The following is a 12,318-nucleotide window of genomic DNA, read 5'->3' on the forward strand; positions in this document are numbered from 1 at the left end:
ACTCCCAGCTATTTTGTCCAGTGGTACTGTTATTAGAGATGATGTAGGCTGATTGTGAGTGTCTCTGCTGTCTGAGGTATGGCTTGTTTACTGCTACCTAAGGAGCTGTGAAGGGGGATTAAAGAGAGAGAGAAAGAGAGAACGAGAGAGGGGGAGGCTATTCTGGGTGGAGGGGCTGAGTGAGGGGTAGACTAAAAGAGCTGTATGAGTCATATGCAGATGATATGAGAAAATATAGCTGTGTGTGTGTGTGTGTGTGTGTGTGTGTGTGTGTGTGTGTGTGTGTGTGTGGAGTCCATCAGTGAATGTGACAAGAGTTGACCAGTAAATGCAATTGATGCTAGACAGTGCAGAAAAATGTGTGTGTGTTCGTACGCGTGCGTGTGTGTTTGCGTGTGTGTGTGTGTGTGTTTGCGCGTGTATAAGTGTGTGTGTGTGTGTGTGTGGCGGTAGGGCACACATGCGTTGAGGGGCCCAGTCAGAGGAAACTGTAAAGTGTATTAAGACATCATCACCCGAGACCACTAAGAGGAGTGTGTGTGTGTGTGTGTGGGTGTGTGTGTGTGGGTGTGTGCGTGTGGGTGTGTGAGTCTCCAAGCTGCGAACTCCGAACACTGTGGCCTCACCCTGGTCAGAAGGGGTCGTACCTGGTCGACCACATAAGTGGCTCGTTGACTTAACACTCTTAAGAGATGACCGCTGTGAACCGTGCCAGAGGAGGCAGACGCGCCACAGTTGTCAGCGCCACCGCCGTCATCCGTGGCACGGCTACAAATGGCTGTGGTTGAATGTGCGATAATGTGGAAGATTGGGGAGGATATCAGATTACACTGATGAGTCAATAATAGCTGGAAGTTGGGTGTGTGTATGTGTGTGTGTGTGTGTGTGTGCGTGTATGTGTGTATGTGTGTGTGTGTGTATGTGTGTGTGTGTGTGTGTGTGTGTGTGTGTGTGCGTGTTTGCTCATGCTGGGTTAGAGCAGACAGATAGGTAGGGTTTCATGATCCTGCCTGGTGAGGTATCATGTTGGTGATGGTTCTTCTGTTCGGGGGGTTTTGGTTGGGCTCTAGTAGGTGGATTGCGATGGCCTGTGGTCATGTCTCATGGAGAGTGTTATTTGGGTCAGGGTGGGTTTAGGCCAGTCAAAACAAATTGAGGAACCAGGGAGATGGGGGTGTGGGGTATGTTAGGGAGGGGGGTGAGGGGATGTTAGGGAGGGGAGTGAGGGGGTGATGGGCGAGGGGTGAGGGGGTGACGGGGTGAGGGTTGGACATCGCCCCCTGCCAGGTTGGAGGCTATTTGAGGAGGCGTTGGAAATGGAAGAGGACACGGGCGCGAGAATGGGAACGGGCGCGGGGGGGGGATAATAATAACTTGTGTGTGTATGTGTGTGAGTGATAGAGTGATTGCTGGCTATGTCTACAGGTTCTGCATTTGTTTGTTGTGCACAATGTGTGTGTGTGTGTGTGTGTGTTGCATATACATGCTTCCTGTGAATTTTAAATAAGCTTGCACATACTGTATAGTGACGACGTCTCTGGCCTCCTCTCTGCACTGTGGGTGTCAGAGTCAGTTCAGAGTTCTTCTATTACTGTGCTTCAGTGGCTGAAGCCCATGTTGCTATAAAAAAAACACATTAATGAATTTAGAACAGGGGAATTCAGCTTTCAATAAAGACAGGTTTTAAAATGAGCTAAGAATGAACTCAAAGACAGAGACCGGTACTAACATCAGAAAAGTCCTTCCTTGTAAATAGGACTATTTAATTATTTTCCAAAAAATAGTTGTACATATTTAATGCATACAGTGCATTAAATAAAGAACTATCGAAGCAGACGACCAGCCCTCTATGGCATACATGAGGCTGTGTGTTTTGGCCCGCCTGTGTTCACCTGCTGGCTGGCAGGCTGGCTCTGGGGCTGCTGAGGGCTTTGCTGGGTGTTTGTGCAGGGCCAGCATTTGCATGGCTGCCAACAGGATGGCTGGTACGGGTGGGGTGGGGCGCGGGGGGGGGGGGAGGTGCTTTATTCATGTTTACAGATCCAGTCGGGAAACCTGACAGACAGGGCTGGTGCTCCCCTGCGGCAACGATCCGCCAGAAACACACATGCGCATGTGAGCACGCACACGCACACGCACACGCACACACACACACGCATACACATGCACACGCACACACATACACATACACACACAAACATGCACGCACACACACACACACATACACCTATCTCTTTCTTGGGTATTTTTTCATATGCTATTTTCCTACTTTTTCCAGTTACCCAACACACACACACACACACACACACACGCACACCCAACCACCCCCCCCCCCACACACACACACACACACACACACACACACTTTCCCTTCCAGCCTGCTTTCGTGGTATAACACCACCTTCATTATTGGTGGTGTTAGACCACAAACACTGGTCTTCTTCATTAGAACCCACCCTCTACTTTCTGAGAAGCACCCAATGTACGTCAACACTCAGCATCAGAAAGAACACGTGCGACAGAGAGAGAGATAGAGAGATAGAAAGAGCAAAAAGAGGAGATGACTGAAGTGTCAAGACCCTCCCTGTCACAACGCTGCTACCCCCCCACCCCACCCCCCCACCTCCCATCCTGTCGAGTTCAGCTGAATTAATCCCCAACCGTATTTAGCAACTATCACTTCTCTCTTGCGCTCTCCCCCCTTCCTCTCTCTTTCTCTCTCTCTCTCTCTCTCTCTCTCTCTCTCTCTCTCTCTCTCTCTCTCTCTCTCTCTCTCTGTGTTTGGTGACATCAGCCGTCACATATTCAGCCCTGGGGGGAGAAAACCAGTGAGTAGGTTGATGACTGTTGGTGCTTGGTGTCAGGAGTCAAAGGGAGCCATTAGCGTCAGTTCAGGGCCTACAGAGGGACGGTTGGTGTGGCATAGTATGACTGGATTCACTGAGAAACAGAGCCATGCTGCACGCCGTACGTACGTACACACACACGCAGTCAGATAGTGTCCCAGATGCGGTCTTCCATGCGCTTGTTGTACCCTACAGTTTTCCCTTACACACTCACACACTTTCTCACGCACAGTCTTCTACATCCACACACACATTGTTTTTTTTTTGTTGCCTGTATTTACTCTGTTGGGTGTGTTGGTAGAACTTCAGAAGAGTTATTGGGGGTTGGGGGGGGGGGGGGGGCAGAGTTCATTCTATTTGCATTTGGCACGCAGACTGTACAAAGTATGCAAATAGACAAACAATGACATTTGCTGTGTTATTTTCCCTATGATATTGCAGTCCCTCTTCAGAGTAAACAAAGGTCTGTGTGTGTGTGTGGGTGTGCGTGTGTGGGTGTGTGTGTGTGTGGGTGTGGGTGTGTGTGTGAGTGTACCTGCTGCACCTGCCAGGTGTGTCCATCTCTTAAGTCAGCAGCACAGCCACGCCTATACCCCACAAATCACATGAAAGGTTGGCTCTCGGTGCTGATTGCTCTCTCAAAGGCCACTTTGATGTTGGAAAATGGAGACGGCTGTTTCTGGAAAAAAGCCTACAGGTGTATCGGTGCCAAGGGAAAGGTAAAAAAACAAAAAAAACAATGTCACGTCTTACGTCGGTGCTTTCCTGAATCCGGATGAACGATCGCCCTTTCACCACTACAACTCCCAGCATGCGTGACGCAGACACACAAGCACGCTGATATCGAGGGAAGATTTCAGAGAAAAAAGCCTCGTTAAGAAAACCACGTGATCCTAATGGGAAATTGGACACGAGCCATTAAAATATATAAAGAAGGCGCAGTTATAGCTGAGACCGAGACCGAGGATTTTATAGTTTGACAGAAAATGTCGCTCTGTGTTTTGAGGAGTGACCCCAGGCGACGGTTGGCGTGCTCTCTCTCTCTGTCTCTCTCTCTGCCTCTCTGTCTCTCTCTCTCTCTGTCTCTCTCTCTGCCTCTCTCTGTCTCTCTCTCTGTCTCTCTCTCTCTGCCTCTCTGTCTCTCTCTCTGTCTCTCTCTCTGCCTCTCTCTGTCTCTCTCTCTGCCTCTCTCTCTGCCTCTCTCTGTCTGTCTCTCTCTCTCCCTCTGTCTGTCTCTCTCTGCCTCTCTCTGTCTGTCTCTCTCTCTCTGTCTCTCTCTCTGTCAATCTCTCTGTCTCACTCTCTGTCTGTCTGTCTCTCTCTCTTTCTCTCTGTCTCTCTGTCTCTCTGTCTCTCTGTCTGTCTCTCTGTCTCTGTCTCTGTCTCTGTCTCTGTCTCTGTCTCTCTCTCTCTCTCTGTCTCTGTCTCTCTCTCTCTCTCTCTCTCTCTCACTCTCTCACTCTCTCTCTCTTTCTCTCTCTCTCTGGGGCCAGTCTCATCCATCACACTTGGCTTCTGTGATTAGAAGACTGAGCAAATATTGGCCCACTGATAAATCTGCTGGAATGCCGGTCTGTATAAGTCGAATAGGGTTCGATTAGAGTTTCACAGGAAACGTTCCCTGTACAGGGACAAACACTGACCACATTCTGAGTCATGGGAGCAGGGAAGAGTTGCCAGGTGTCATGTGTACAGTGGCTGTGGCCCTCAGGTACCCAGGTAAAGGCCTAAGGTGGCGATTTAGAGACTTTGATATGATGAGGACTCTTCAGGAGGAGAGGCGGTTTGAGCGGGGGGGGGGGTTGGGAGGTCAGAGGTCAGTCCTCTTTGATACTGGTCGGCTGGTGTAGTGTGATCCAGACCCCAATCCCTAAAGGGATGCGCTAGGCCTCAGCTATCTCTATAGCTATCTCAAACATAGGCTACACCCTCCCCCCCCCCCCCCCCCCCCCCCACACACACACATACCGACAGACACTACTCCAGGTAATCCCACTAAAGCCTCCCTGTGAAAGCTTGGCAAATTAGACTAAATACCTCAGCCAGGAAGAGAAAGAGAGAAAAAAAGAGCTATACCATTAGTCCATCACAAGGCCTTTTTCTTCTCCACTCTGTTTGCTCTCCTGAAAGTCGTTATGACATGAATGTAAAAGTTCCAGAGGGAAAAAGGGATGAGCAGAGCATTGTCTGTCGCTTTGTTATGGCCTCCTTTCTAGTCCCGAGGCCAGTCAAAGACTCAAGTCTACTCCTGTCTGGATGCGTACACACACACACACACACTGTACAGACACACGCACGCACACACACACACATGCACGCACACACACACACACACACGCACGCACACACACACATACACACACACACACACACACACACACACACACACACTGTACAGACACACACACACACACACTGTACAGACACACACACACACTGTACAGACACACACACACACTGTACAGACACACGCACACACAACCACATACATGCCCCCAGGGCCAGAATGCCCTTTCTTCTCTTCCAGACCAAATTTTCACTTTGTATTCGCTGACGTCACATGTAGCGTGGAGTGGACGCGCTAGGAATTACAGAATTATTTACAGAAGCCTCAGCCAGCACTTTTAATTCTCTGTCTGATGATGCAAGAGGGGACTTTTTCTCAGAAAAGCAAGGCCAATTTCACAGCCAAACACTCCCCCCCCCTCCCTCCTTCCTCCCCCTTCCCTCTTCACCCCCCCCCCCCCCTACTCCCCTCCCCAAACGCACTCCCTGAACGTCTTTCCTGTTTACCTACCAAGGAGGGGAAGTAAATGCCCACTCTGTGTACGACTCCCTCTTCCTTGTTGACACGGACCCGTGCAGGAGGGAACCATTACGACCATTTAGACCTAATTCAATAAAAGGTTCAGATCTCGATTTAGAAAAAAGAAATGGGCCGTGAGTTAGGAATATTTTCCCCCTAGCTGCTTTATGACAATAACTCGTTTTTCTATGTCACTACGGCGGCGTTTGAGGGGAAGGTTGGTTGGAGGGGTTTCTTGTGGGACGTCAAGTACCTGTGGCTTACTGGAAAACACAATCCTGCGGTTTTAATATTTATTTTTCTGGGGTTTAATGGTAAGTAACAGTCCACAAATAATAGGTGTGTCTAGGTTTTTATGTTGTTTCCAGTAGAGAGGGTAGTTATCTAAAGGGTAAATACGGAGGGAAGTCTTGGTTCTTCAGCATGTGGTATAAACAAGGCCAGGGAACAGAAGCAGACGATGTTAAACTGCTAGGCTATACTTGTATTGACTGCTGTGTACAACACACACACACACACACACACACACACACACACACACACACACAGTGAAGTGTGTGTGGAGTGCAATGTGTGTGTGTTTTGGGGCTTTTTTCATGTGATACTCATGAAAATGCTGACCTTGATCATAGTCAAGATTATTCTGTAGAACAACATGCATTTGCAACAATGAGAAAAAAAGAAAAAGAAAACTCATGCTGATGCACACAAACACTCACACAGGAAAGCTCACACAGGACCTTTTGACACATTATGATGTCTTCCTGTCAGATGTCACTCGCAGAGCTGTGTGTGTGTGTGTGTGTGTGTGTATGTGTGTGTGCTTGTGTGTGCCTGTGTGCATGTGTCTTTATACATACTCATGCGTGTGTACGTGTGTGAATGTGTGTGTCAGTGCATCTACACGGAGGTGTGAACACGAAACAGTTTGACACATCTGCTGGTGTTGTGCTGGTGCATGTGACAGAGATGGCTTGCTTTCCTTTCCCACAGTCCTGTGAGGACACCTCCCTCCCTCCCTCCTCTGCTTTGCCCCCCAGCACCTGGCTGCTTAGCCTGGCTACACACACACACACACACACACACACACACACACACACACAACCTCTCACCTTATGGGCTAAAACAACACTCTCAGGCAAGCTTACTTCTTTAATATGATCTGTCACTTGGGTGAGAAAGGCCCTCTCTGCTCCACAGGGGTGGATCAGCAGCATTGGAAGGTTTATACTGAAAAGTGCCTCACCCCTCCTCACCTGCCCGCTTCCCCCCAATAACACACCCACCCGTACCCTCCCCTCTCCTCCCCTCCATCTGAGCAGACACACACATGCACACACACTTACACGGCGCAGTGGGACAAAAGAGGGATGATTGCTCTCCGTGTGCTACGGGCCTCATTGTATTGTTAGTGAATCCGGGCGCATTGGGTCTTTAGTCTGGCTGCACCCCCGCACTCATCCTTCATCCTGCCTGCCCCGACCTGCCTCCCTGCAGCTCTGTCCCTGTGTGGCATGGCCCCCATTCCTCACACACACACACACACACACACACAGCATAATCATACACTCACACACACACACACACACACACACACACACACACAGCATAATCATACACTCACACACACACACACACACACACACACACACTTACAGAATACTCATACACACACACACACACACGCACACACAAGCACACACACACACACACACACACACACACACACATACACACACCATTATCCCGTTATCGGGGGAGGAAGACAGATTTGTACTCACTCATTTGTAAGTCACATTCTGTCTTCCGCTGTGAGCTTGTCTTCAGGCCTGCTACAGACGGGGGGGACGGGGGGTTTACACTGTCTCTAATCCCTGGGGGGAAATCCACTCTAACAGAGAGCCAGCAGAGACAGTCCCCAGGCCAGAGAGAGTGTGCTGGAGAGAAAGCCATCGCTCCTCTGAGGGTGGTGAGGCTTGTGGATAATACAGTATATAGGCACTTGTCATTTAAATATTGTAGAGTCGGACTTGTGGTCATATATGGTCACTTGTCAAAGGCTATGTTCTGTGTGTGTGAGTGTGTGTGAGTGAGTGTGTGAGTGAGTGAGTGTGTGAGTGAGTGTGTGTGTGTGTGTTTGTGTGTGTGTGTGTGTGTGTGTGTGTGTATCAATGCATGTCTGTGTGCGTCTGAGAGATACTCATTTAGGACCAGACTAGACAGCCACAAACACTATTCATGAGTAAAAGCCACATCCTTCTGGGTCAGGCTCAAACAAGCGCTAGGATTGGACAGACACTCTGAAAGCCAACTCTGTGATTGGTGGCCTGTGTGACCGCTGCGAGGCTTCATGATGTGCTCTAGTGATAGAGTAAAAAAGGAAAAGAGGAAGCCAGAGGAGGGGTAGGAGACAGAGATTGGGGGGGTGGGGTGGGGGTGGAGGGTAGATTCCACTAGAGAGGAGGAAGAGGAAGACAGGTGCACGGGGCTTTGCTCAACAGATGTTGAAACGTCTTAGAGCTTCGTTGAGGAGAAAACGGAAGTTTGCTAGCAACCCTCTCTCTCTCTCTCTCACACACACACACACACACACACACACACACACACACACACACACACACCACACTCTTAACCGTCAACCTATATTACAGCTAGAGCTTCTAGCTATCTAGATTCATGTCAAGGTAGAAAGAACTGCTATTCCTTATTTAATGACTGCTAACTCAGAGCTTTGAAAGGCTCAGCCCCTCTACCAAATACATACACACAGACACACGCAGTAATACACAAGGATTCCCTTGTCAGTAAACAGTCATATAGCATGCTTGTCTAAATCTGAAAGGAAAGGCTATATATATATATATATATATATATATTTCCTTTCAGATTCAGACACTGTTATCTGTGTGCTGTAGGGAATGTGGTAATATCGTCTGTACTTGTATTTACACCTTCTGTATGTAGTGTGAAGTTCACAGCCTTTGTAGCTCGAGAAGGCACGGTTCAGACTGATACAGGGACTCCAAATCTACTCCAATCTGTTATCAAGGGCCTATCAAGTCCATTTATACAACAAATACAAATATTTACACTTCAAGTATATTCAGCTCATAGCTGGGTGAGGGCCAAGGCACGTATTGCCCTTTGCAGTCTAGATAGGGTTTCACATCGCCCCCCGAAAACGCGCCCGGCCCTTTAGTAAAAAGAGCTTGTGTTTAATGTGTCTCTTTGGAAGGGAACATATGTTTCTTTCTTTAAATGTAGAGAGAGAAAAAAACTGAAAACACACACACACCGGGTGAGGAGAGGGGAGGAAAGGAGGGGCCGTATCGGGTGAACATATCCGTCAGTGCAGAAGAGCTGTCACCCTCTCTAAAACAAACAGTGTCTCTGTGCTCGGCTGATATGGGCTTTGTGGGGACTCTTCTCCCGGATCTGCTGGTCTGGTCTGAGGGTAGATGTTTGCCATTGTGTTCCGTCCGTGTCTCAATTCAACAGTGACAGTTCCTCCTATGAGAATTACCACAGGAGTCTGTCGCACATCATGTCGTTCCTCTGCTGTACTTACAGCAGGTTCAGCACGCTCTCCAGAACATGAGAAACACACCGTAGCAAAAGAAACAAACAAAAGTCAATGTGCTGCAGTGTGTCTCTCCACTTAATCAGCTGCAAAGATAAAAAACACTTTTTCAAAAAACAAAGCCGGAGGTGAGAGGAGCACACCCATCCTTTCTCAGAAACCCCGCCAAGGATTCTCAGCGTATTGTTTAATACCAAACCTTTTATATCAACCATTTTATTTGTTTTTTTCGTCGTCTTTTATAATGCTTTCAGATGATGCAACAGCCATCTAGAGAGGAAGCTAGTAAATCTACCGCTCCTTTGGCATCCATTTTACCTCCTCGATCGTATAGAGCACTCGTATTTGGACCTCAGCTGCAGCTCCCCCATGGATTCCATCTCCCCTGCCTCCATCTTGTGGTTATGATATCATAAGGCAGAAAACAGGGCATTCTCCACTAAGTGCACCCTGACACATTAAATATTCATCCCACCGCAAAAACCCTTCTGAAATGGGTTTTGTGGTGCACAGAGACCCCACTGGCCGAGGAGGACCCTGCAAAGTGGGAGTCAAACACCAGTGGTCTACCAGACACACCCGTGAAACGGCCGAGGTCGCCCCCGGAAAAGGGGTTTTAAATGCTGTGTTTAAACTGCAAGGCCAAGGTGTCCGTCTCTCTTAAACAAGGCCAAGGCCGAGGCCGAGGCCGAGGCCGAGAGGCGATGATCGATTCTCCCTTTCTGCTGCTCGAAGACGTTCTGAGGGATAAGGGCTGGTCAGAGGAAGTAGCGCAGCCGCAGAGGGAGAAATAGATGATGTCTTAAGAGAAGTGAAGGAGAGGGAAGGAAGTGTGTGTGTGTGTGTGTCTGTGTGTGTACAGTATATACTGTATGTTAACCTCAGCAGTTCCACCACATCTGGAAGCTTTCTCTTATGACTGCATAAAAGAGAGAGAGAGAGAGAGAGAGAGAGTGAGTCTAAAGTATGGGCTCTCAGTTGATTAGTGGTGTTAACAGTAACTGAGGCTGGGTTAATGAGCTGCAGGCCTCGTCTAATGAAGGCTCTGCTCCTACAGTTCTCTCTCATGGCTGTCCAACCCCCTACTGGAAGCTCTGAACAGTGTGTCACCACACACACACACACACACCCTGCCAGCTGGATCCACTGTGTGTGTGTGTGTGTGTGTGTGGGGGGGGGGGGGGGGGGTGTGTGGGTGTGTGTGGGTGCGTGCGTGCGTGGTACGATCACTTCCATCCCTAAAGAGCTGGCCAATTCATCCCAGACCACCACGGGCCACAGAAAAACTGACCAATTATCAATTTTTTCCCTCCTCATTCAGTTTTTTTCCAGAGAGTGGTGGGATGTATCATTTCCCTGACCTCAGCCGTTTGAGGTGGTGTAAATCTCTTAATAACTGCACAAGGACAGACAGACATATATGGGTCTATATTTGGAGGGCCGTTTCCCCTGGCCTCCCCTGCTCTGGGCTGGAACAGACAGTAGCCACAGTGTCTGTGTGGGCGATGGAGCCAGGGATTGGGCTTGTGTGTGTGTGTGTGTGTGTGTGTGTGTGCGTGTATGTGTGTGTGTGTGTGCGTGTAGGTGTGTGTGTGTGTGTGCGTGCGTGCGTGCATCCGTGTGTGCGTGCATGCGTGTATGTGTGCGTGCATGCGTGTGTGTGTGAGTGTGTATGTGTGTGTGTGTGCGGTGTCTGCCCACTTTCCCCCCCCGGAGGAGAGGGGGGTGGCAAGCTTCATAAGACTGTGAATAGCCCAAGATATGAGTGTGTGTGTGCTAGTATGTGCGTGTTTGAATAGCAAGATATGAGTGTGTGTGTGTGTGTGTGTGTGTGTGTCAAGAGAAGAGTGTGTGTGTCAGAGTAAGGTGGTGAGCGGATGCCCTTTTTCACGTCTCACTTCATGCAGGACAAACAAACAACTGGAGCGGTTGCTCACACACACACACACACACACACGCGCGCACGCGCACGCACACAGACAACACACACTCACACACACACATGAGGGTGTTGATCTCAATGTAAGTGTGTGGGTGCTGGTGTTAATGTTAGTGGTGTGTGTGTGTGTGTATGTGTGTGTGTGTGTATGTGAGTGTGAAGGAGAGATGTTTGTGTGTGTGTACTGTGCATGTTTGAACGGTGATTTGAGTACGTCTGTGTCTAGACATAGGCATTTCCACTTCAAGGCACGCTCAGTCCATGATACGGATGTGTGTGTGTGTGTGTACGTGTGTATATATGTATGTGTGTGTGTATGTGTGCATGCGCGTGTGTGTGTGCGCGCACGTGTGTGTTAGCAAGTCAGAGAGAATTCTATATCGTATGTAAAGAGAAGGGGGAGTGAACGCTACCAAATGGACAGAGCGGTAAACGAGAGGAAACATTACCCATGGGTCAACTCGGGGAGGGAAGATATATTGCCCATGGGTCAGTCTAGAGAGAGGGCGGGCAAAATCCATATCAGTGTGTCTGCAGGCCCCCTTTATATAGTGATAAAATATTCAAATCCAGCCATTACTTCACATTAGGGCGCTCCGAGGAGATGCCAGGGAGAAAACCACAGAATGTATACATGTTCTTTCAGACACAGTTTTGGTGCATTGATAGTTACATTAAAAATCCCTTCCTCCATTAGAGACATCCCTCATCCGGACTCACGTCTGACATTGAGGTGTGTTCGCATGTTTGTGTGTGCTTGCATGTTTGTGTGTGTGTGTGTGTGTGTGTGTGTGTGTGGCCACATGTAATGTAGGAGAGGGAGAGTGCATTGGCATGGCCGTATGGTAAGCCGTGGTACATGTTTGTGTTTTTTCCTTTTTTCCCTGGAAGAGATGAAGTGATAGAGATTTTATTGCTTTCTCTTTCCGCCTCACGCATAGAGCAGATGTATACGAGAGATAGTGTCTCCGCGCACACACACACACACACACAGTGTTTAATGATGAGAACTACAGCCAGGGATGTCTGGGTGTTTCCCTCTATATGAGTAACTGCTTTGTCAGACCTGAGACTGAATGAGAAGATCACACCACTCCTCTTTTTCTCAAGCATACAGTATCTCCTCTGTCGTAGTAGTGGGCCTGTA

General features: G+C 48.8%; 1 protein-coding gene across 1 annotated transcript in view; it reads left to right on the forward strand.

Annotated features, from left to right (window-relative positions):
- The window catches only part of runx3 (RUNX family transcription factor 3), a gene marked incomplete at both ends in the record, with an annotated part of 52,429 nt that overhangs the window by 23,911 nt on the left and 16,200 nt on the right, over positions 1–12,318 (forward strand). The window lies entirely within an intron of this gene.

Source organism: Nansenia antarctica (assembly GCF_963989245.1).
Source record: "Nansenia antarctica genome assembly, chromosome: 1".
In the NCBI taxonomy this organism is placed as follows: Eukaryota; Metazoa; Chordata; class Actinopteri; order Argentiniformes; family Microstomatidae; genus Nansenia; species Nansenia antarctica.